The sequence below is a fragment of the Mixophyes fleayi genome, chromosome 2 (genome assembly GCF_038048845.1).
Source record: "Mixophyes fleayi isolate aMixFle1 chromosome 2, aMixFle1.hap1, whole genome shotgun sequence".
Taxonomy (NCBI): Eukaryota; Metazoa; Chordata; class Amphibia; order Anura; family Limnodynastidae; genus Mixophyes; species Mixophyes fleayi.
In genome coordinates this window covers 45,876,501-45,883,738 of record NC_134403.1, presented here as the reverse complement: position 1 = coordinate 45,883,738, position 7,238 = coordinate 45,876,501, and positions in this window count along the sequence as shown.

Here is a 7,238-nt window from a genome sequence, read left to right as displayed (position 1 = left end):
TAATAAAACATGTAAATGAATATACAGTTGAGGGATCTCTTATCCTAAAATCCATTATTCAATAACCAGAAGGGAAACAAGGAAATTATTGTTGCTTTTCAGTGATTATGTCATTTGTACAGACAGAATTATTGAGCATCTTCTCCCTCAGTCACTGTGAGGAGCACAATAACAATGTAATAACAAATAAAATGACAAAGCTACTTTCAAAATCATTTTCAAATGGTTTTACAAATTCTGGGAAAACATCAGAAAGCCCCTATGTCCCAAGCAATGCAGATGATACATCTGTTAGAACAGGGGCACACAAACTTTAGTGCCACATTGGGAGATTGTACTAATTTAAAGTGGTTACAATAAAACTTGCTTAAAAATGTAAATGATATAGAATGCATGCCGTGCTCCTACTCTGTGACACATTTGGCCCTTTGACGCCCACCCATTCCTCCCCTTTAACAGATTTGTCCCCCCAACTCCAACACATATCCCCCATTTCTCCCCTCTGTAACACATTCCCCCACCCGTCTCCTGTAGAACAGACTAAAACCTGCTTATTGCATGAACTATTGTACTGTATATGTTGTTGTTAAGTTAATATAAAAAAGTTTAAAAGGGAAACAGTTGGCTCAGATGTTTGTGTCTGCAGTGTAAGAAGAAGCTTTTCTCTGTTATAATAAGCTCTTTTTTAACTTCAACATGCCTGGACAATGTATTATCTGCTGGTAACAAGATCCCATAGCTGCACAGACAACGCAGAGACATCACTGTAAATATAATGGGCATCTATGTAGAAACACCATTGTGGAGACATGTTATATGATGGGCATCTCTGCTTCTCTATATTTAAATTAAGCCTCAATTTTATTATATGTTGCCATTTTTATCTTATGCAAAAGGCCTGTGTCATTATGAGCACTTAGGGCATGATTCATTAAGGATCTTAACTTAAACTTCTTATGTCAGTCTCCTGGACAAAACCATGTTACAATGCAAGGGGTGCAAATTAGTATTCTGTTTTGCACATAAGTTAAATACTGACTGTTTTTTCATGTAGCACACAAATATCAACTTTAAATTTCAGTGTACAAATAAGCTATCAAGTATTTGTGTGCTACATGAAAAAACAGTCAGTATTTAACTTATGTGCAAAACAGAATACTAATTTGCACCCCTTGCATTGTAACATGGTTTTGTCCAGGAGACTGAAATAAGAAGTTTCTTAAGTTAAGATCCTTAATGAATCAGGCCCTTCATTGCCATTATCAGTTTTCAGGGACATATTACAGTCATTCATAAAAATGTACTTATTTATTGTTTATATACAGTGCATACACTTTTATTCAGTGCTGTATACAGACTTTTTCAGTTTTCTTGCCTGTTGAGCTTACAATCTAGTTGTGTTGCCTGAGTGACAAGACACTACTAGAGCCCTCAGCCAGTCTCTTTGTCATATGCTCTTAACCACGAGCTATGCAAGCAACTACCCCCCACAGAATGCTATAACTACTATACATTTGTTTTAGACAATTATTTGTCTAAAACAAATGGTGGCCTAGTGGTTAGCACTTCTGCCTCTCAGCACTGGGGTCATGAGTTTGATTCCTGACCATGGCCTTATCTGTGTGGAGTTTGTATGTTCTCCCCGTGCTTGCGTGGGTTTCCTCCGGGTGCTCCGGTTTCCTCCCACACTCCAAAAACATACATAGTAGGTTAATTGGCTGCTATCAAAATTGACCCTAGTCTGTGTTTCTGTGTGTGTGTTAAGGAATTTAGACTGTAAGCTCCAATGGGGCAGAGACTGATGTGAATGAGTTCTCTGTACAGCGCTGCGGAATTAGTGGCGCTATATAAATAAATGATGATGATGAATGTGTACAGCCTGATCTTGAACTAGTAGTAAATGATCCTTCATTATGCAAAATAATATATATCAATGTGCTGTAGGGCAAAATAAAATAAAAAAATTGTGAACCCGTTAATACTGCATAAAAGACTAACAATGTTTCTGGTATAAGATCAAGACTGTTTGGATCCTCCAAAGATGATGTGTTGCTTTTTTGATGCGGTTATATTTGAGTTTGTCTGGGACAATTTTTCAGGCCCCGATAAAGGTAGCAGAAGCAAATTAAAGAGAAACAGATTCTGTCAAATATAACTACTTCATCTTTTGCAATTCAAATAATACAATTGAAACTGTTCTTCAATATATGAAACATTTTTAGATATTAATATAACATTTTAAATCCAGAAACACAGAACTGCCAAAACCATATCTAGAGCTGCTAAAAACACGTCCCATTTATGGCAGAATACACCTCTGTCGGCCCCAGAAAATCTCTGTCCTTGGAAAATCGGGACTGTTCACAGATATGACATATACGTCTCTTTTTTTCTGGCTTGGCTTAGCCAATGATGTTGTAATTCTTATTAAATGGACACTTCTGGCTAATAGACTGCCCTGTCCTGTTTTATGAAACTACCTTAGTCGCCCTTCTTCTATGATTCATTAGTGTGAGTGTCTTTTGTTTTTGTTTCTTAAAAATGTGACCATCTATGTAATCTTCCAGCACAGTTCTCAGCCTGCAGCACATACGTTGTTCTTCAGGTCACCTAGCAACAACAGGTGGATTAGGCAGCAACATTACCTGCCTAATAGGCTGACTAGGCTGCAACCTAGGGCGCAAGGCTTTTGGGGGGCACAACGTTTTTGGGGGGTGCAAAATTGGGACAGGGAGAGGTATAAACTGAAATTAATTTCAGTTTATCCCTATTAACCAGTTGTGCAGAAGGCAGAAGATTCCACTGGGGTTCTCTAAAAACTGCTTTCAGGGAACCCTAGACTTATTGTAGACACTTCCCTTTTTATGTGATTGGCAACATTACTGGGTTCCACAAAAGCACTAATTAATGCTTTCTTAAGGCCCCGCAAGAGTCTCATACTTTCACAATGATTAAAGAATTCGACATCTGGTGATCTCATGGGAATCCCTCTCACGTCTCCCGTCATTACTCCTCTTAGCATTAGTCTTCTTAGCTAACAAATATGAGTCAGGTCTAGCATCCGCTACCATCAAATCCTATGTTTCAGCTTTAACAATCATAATGCCAAACTTAACGGATAACAAACTATACCTATGTCTGCTGCGGGCAGGGGCGGACTGGGACTAAAAATCAGCCCTGGCATTTAAGGTACACAGGCCCACCCTAGTTCCAGCAGGAAAGAAAATCCGTGCTGCAGTTATCATTTTAGACAAATACACAGGCACTACTGTTAGAAGCACACAGCTTTACCTTGACAAGCTGTACGTTGTGAAGCGGGACACACCTCCCAACTGTCCTTGCAGTCGGACCAAATCCTGACTAAGGGAGACAGTCACCCAAATTCAGGACTGCCCCACCAGATTCAGGACAATTGGCAGACTGTCCTGCTCTCTCCTACCTGTCTTGGTCACTTTCATCAATTGTAGCAGCTGGTTTCTTTAGCTCAGTTCATTCTTGTCTTGATCCTGGAATATTGGATGCCTTATTTTGAAAAAAAAATGGGTACATGAGATTTAGAAATCTCCAACCAGCCCCGGTGTTAAAACAATAGCACTCACGTTTTATAATTAGGCCTCCCTCCAGTCCCCACAATAATAATATTCACATTTAATAAATAGACCTATTTCCCCAACATTAAATTAACAGTATACCCATTTACTCAAAACATATTTTCCTCCAAACAATCCCAGCAATAAATTAAATAGCATTAAAGTTTAATAAATATAACCCTTTTCCACAACCATCCCAAACAATAATTCATATTCACATTTAATAAATAGCCCTCCTCCCCAAAATCAGCCCCATATTCAACTGATAGCCCTAAAACACTCCAGCATTAAATTAAATGTTCCGTCAACTCACCTTAAATAATTAGCCCCCATATATTAAATCGCAGCTGCCTATTTGTTATTTCCATTTGGACTACTGCAGGAAAGATGATTCCCATAGGATATTTAGAGGGGTATACAACGGATGTGGGGATGTTTGTATTTACTGAAAATTTTATGCGGAAAATGCGACTTTCACATTTAGCACAAATTCTGTCATGCCGCATCTAAGCGCTACCACTAGTGGCAGTACTTACATTTGTGTGCTTGTCTTTGAGTTGGATGTACCTCTCTGTCTGTATGTATTACCTAGAATTGTTTTATTACTGGTAATTCCCAATTGTAAATTATATGTTATATGTAACCATACCTATAGCAACTCAACTGTCTGCTATGGGGCACGGGAAGGTGAGACTTGCCTATGTATCACAGGTGTTGGAACTATTGATCCCTACTAAACATCCCAAAAACATATCACCCAAACATCTCTGTTTTGGAAGGATACTTTCACTTTTTGACCCAAAACCTCTTTGGATAATGACTTCAATTGACTCCAAAAAGTAGCTCTCCACCTATATTCCAAATTACAGCATTATTTTATGATGCTAATAGTTGGGTTTAGTGATGTGTTTTATGCAGATTTTTATGCAGGTGCAGTGAGGTGATTGAGATTCAGGATTGCAGATCTTTAGTACTCTCTAATATTAGCAATAAGTCTGGCCCTGAACACAGGTCTTTAAATTGAAAGACTTCTCTTGAAGCACACACTATTTACCACACTAATAGTCCCACAAACACTATTTGCCACACAGCAACGCTAATAGCCCCATACACGCTATTTGCCACACAGCCACACAGACATATTACACACACACAGACACTTACCTTTTAACATCCAGCAGCAGCACTGTGCTTGCTGTCCGGCAGACGGAGAATCAGTGACTGCCGCCTATGCGAGCAATCACATGGGAGGGCACCACGTGACAGGTGCCGTCCCATGTGATTGCTCGCGTAGTCGGCAGTCACTGATTCTCCGTCCGCCGAGCAGCGTGCACAGTGCTGCTGCTCGGGCGAACATGCGGACCGGCAGACCGGCCTATCTGGCCATCGGCCCTTCTGGCATTTGCCAGAAGTGCCAGATGGCCAGTCCGGCCCTGGCTGCGGGGTAAATACCTTTCAAGACCCATCTTACAAAAATACTCCCAAACTTGGGATATAGAGCCATTCCTATTCCTCCTAGCTTCATGGGAGACAGACTCCCATAAACTGGCATCTTTGCTGGCTCTAGCCATAGCACCCAGAGGTGATGAACTGGCCCTCATACATAACCTAAACCCCTGGTTATCACAGTCTCCTATGGGGTACCACATCATTCTAAAAGGTCTCACTAAGACTTCTTCATTCAATAATCCCATAGTTGAATTTAATGTCATATATGACTCTTCAGAGCCTAACCTTTGTGTTAGGAACTGCACCCTCAGCTCCCCTGACAGACAACATAACCTGGCTTTTCCTGCCTTACAGAACATCTTTTTGCCCGGCAAGATCCTTGTGAAGATACCAAGTTTTCTGGCCCAATTCTACCCACTTCACTCTGCCTGGACCTCCCCCTGCTTAACAGACTGAGCAGACTTTTTTTTTAGAATGTGACAAAAGATATTGTAAATGACATTTTTCAGAATTCATTCGATAACACTGATCCTGCCACATTTCAGTGTCCGTAAGTCCTTGTCACCATACCTCATCCTCCGCTTCTTCAAAACTCTGTTGCAGACATTGCATTTGTTCCCAGAGAGGTATGTGGGGGCCTAAAGTGAGGATCCATTTCCTATAGACACTAAAAGCATTGATGGGATTCTCCTGATCTTTTAAAAGACGTTTGAGGATATCCCTGTGCCTGCAGTATAGGTAAGGCACACCCCGGATCTGGCATTCCACTATCCACTCCTCCATACTCATTGTCTCTAGTGGATCTGTAGAATCTGCTAATGGGACAGATTCTTTTAGCACATTTGCAGGCGATTCATCAGGCATGTCCCTGTGCTTTAACAGTCCATTTACGTTTTGTTTGTACTGCTGATTATTCTTGTAACTGGAATTTCCCTTGACCAGATTCTGCATTGTCAAACTTCATTTGTAAAGTCATCCCATTCTGGTTCATGCCGAAAATTCCAGGCACTTGCTTCCTCTTTCAACATTAGGAACACATCCAACAGGTTCTCCAAATTCTCCTGTAGACTGGCTCCTTCCCACATAATAATCTTTGGGCACTCCTCATCCCAATAATCCAAAATGTGCTGCATTGTGGTGGGGTGGTGCAACACATCCATATCCCCATCCTGCAGACACTGCCACAGTCCTTCATCCCAGAAAATCTTTCTTCTGGTTGCACTGGACTGTTTCATCCCTTCATTTGAGACCTTTTTCAACAATGGGCTGTGATCTGCTCTCTTCTTCCCAGAGCTCATACCCATTTTACTTCCAGGGATCACCTCACTGTGATTTCCCCTCCTTGAGACACGGTTCCAGCTTCAGTTCTCCACTGGCGGGGTGCGCCTCCCCTTATCAAATCGGCACTTAGGCGGCATCTTCCCTCGTCTACAGCCCCAAAACATTTTGTGACACTTTCTTCCTTAAAGCCTTTAGGAGTGAGTTCAAAATAAAGTGGTAACTGGCTTCTAGTGCTAACTGTTTTGCAAAGCCCTGGAATGTATCACAATACAGTTCCCCTGCAGCTCTACCCAGAGAAGACCTGGGACTGAGTGACCCCCCCCCCCCCCCGCTTGCCATCAAAAATGTGAAGAAACTGGGTTTTCTGGCCCAATTCTGCCCAGTACCTTCTAAGGGTTTTATTAGTCACTTAGGCAAATGCAGTTAGAAAGTAAAGTAATACATTTATTGTAATAAAAAAACAATGACTAGATTATTATGTACACACAGTAAATAAATGCCAGGCAGGATTACCACATCATCTGTCCCTTACCCCACTAGCTTAAGGAGCTACAGTCACCTGGATGTACTGACTTAAAGACCCCTGGAGTCCTTCTCTCAGCTGCAGCTGTAATCCATTGATAGAGAACGAAAACCCAAAACCAGCAACACTGCACGTTCCATGAATCAATCCCTCTCCCCCAGAGTGGATCCTTATATCTAGGGTCTAATTTCCACAGTGTTTTCCCCTCCATGGGCAAACCCCTGGGTCTATCCTTCTTACCCATTTGTGGGTACTGTATCAGGGGGTTGGAGGGGGAGTGAAGAGGAGCTGTACTTCCACAGAAGGTCCCTTGCTGGGCTTTAGACAAAATGTCTGAACTTGTCATGTTGAGAACAATGGATACTAATTGGCCTTCCCCCTCACCTGTACCTTGC